The 705-nt window shown below is 30.8% G+C and overlaps 1 long non-coding RNA gene across 2 annotated transcripts in view; it reads left to right on the forward strand.

Annotated features, from left to right (window-relative positions):
* The window catches only part of LOC149055723 (uncharacterized), a 4850-nt gene continuing 4145 nt past the window's right edge, over positions 1 to 705 (forward strand). For both annotated transcript variants that reach the window (XR_016191767.1, XR_016191768.1), the window contains exon 1: positions 1 to 705. This exon is cut by the window's right edge. This is a non-coding gene — a long non-coding RNA (uncharacterized LOC149055723).

Genomic DNA, 705 nt, shown 5'->3' on the forward strand with positions numbered 1-705 from the left:
ATTATTTGAATATAATACAAGTACCTACCTACCTATTAAGTGTATATAATTACTGATTTTACTCAATGGTAGCATTTTACACGATTGTGTTACAACCTACAGGCCACAATTTTAATACTTTATTTACTATCTTAAATTGTACTGAGGACTAAGCCATAAGGTGCACAAAGGTTTTACAAACGCATAATCACTAATCAATAATATGCCTGGAGTTGTCGTTGGGATACAGGGCAGTGCAGTGCTGTTCAAATTGACTTGACACATCACAAACTAAGATAGAATGAACTGGAAACAAAATCCAAATCACCGGGCCTCGTAATGTTAGGGGCAAACGTAAATTGCGCTCAACGAAAGGAAATAGTTGTAAATTGTGCCCGGTATTTTTCAGGTACAAATTTCTGTATAGTAAATTGCGCTCAATAGAAGTATTATTTTTATGATAGTCATTTAGCATTACCCAGAGGACATCACGAGGAGGCGACTATCACTATCCTCTAAAAATGTTTTTTTTTGCTTAATTTAAATGAATAAGTAAAAAAAATTTAAAAAAAAATAGGAAAATTTATTTATTTTTTTGAATATTATGGTATTAATTATAGTTGTTTAAATATTTTTTGTTAGGTTAAAAATGTTAGTAATAAAAAATACAGTTATAAGTTATCTGCATAGTAATGCGACATCATCTTCACATATTCAGCCCTAACC

This window comes from Diuraphis noxia, unplaced genomic scaffold, assembly GCF_037042655.1.
Source record: "Diuraphis noxia isolate RWA-SAM2 unplaced genomic scaffold, SU_Dnox_SAM2 contig0004, whole genome shotgun sequence".
NCBI lineage: Eukaryota > Metazoa > Arthropoda > Insecta > Hemiptera > Aphididae > Diuraphis > Diuraphis noxia.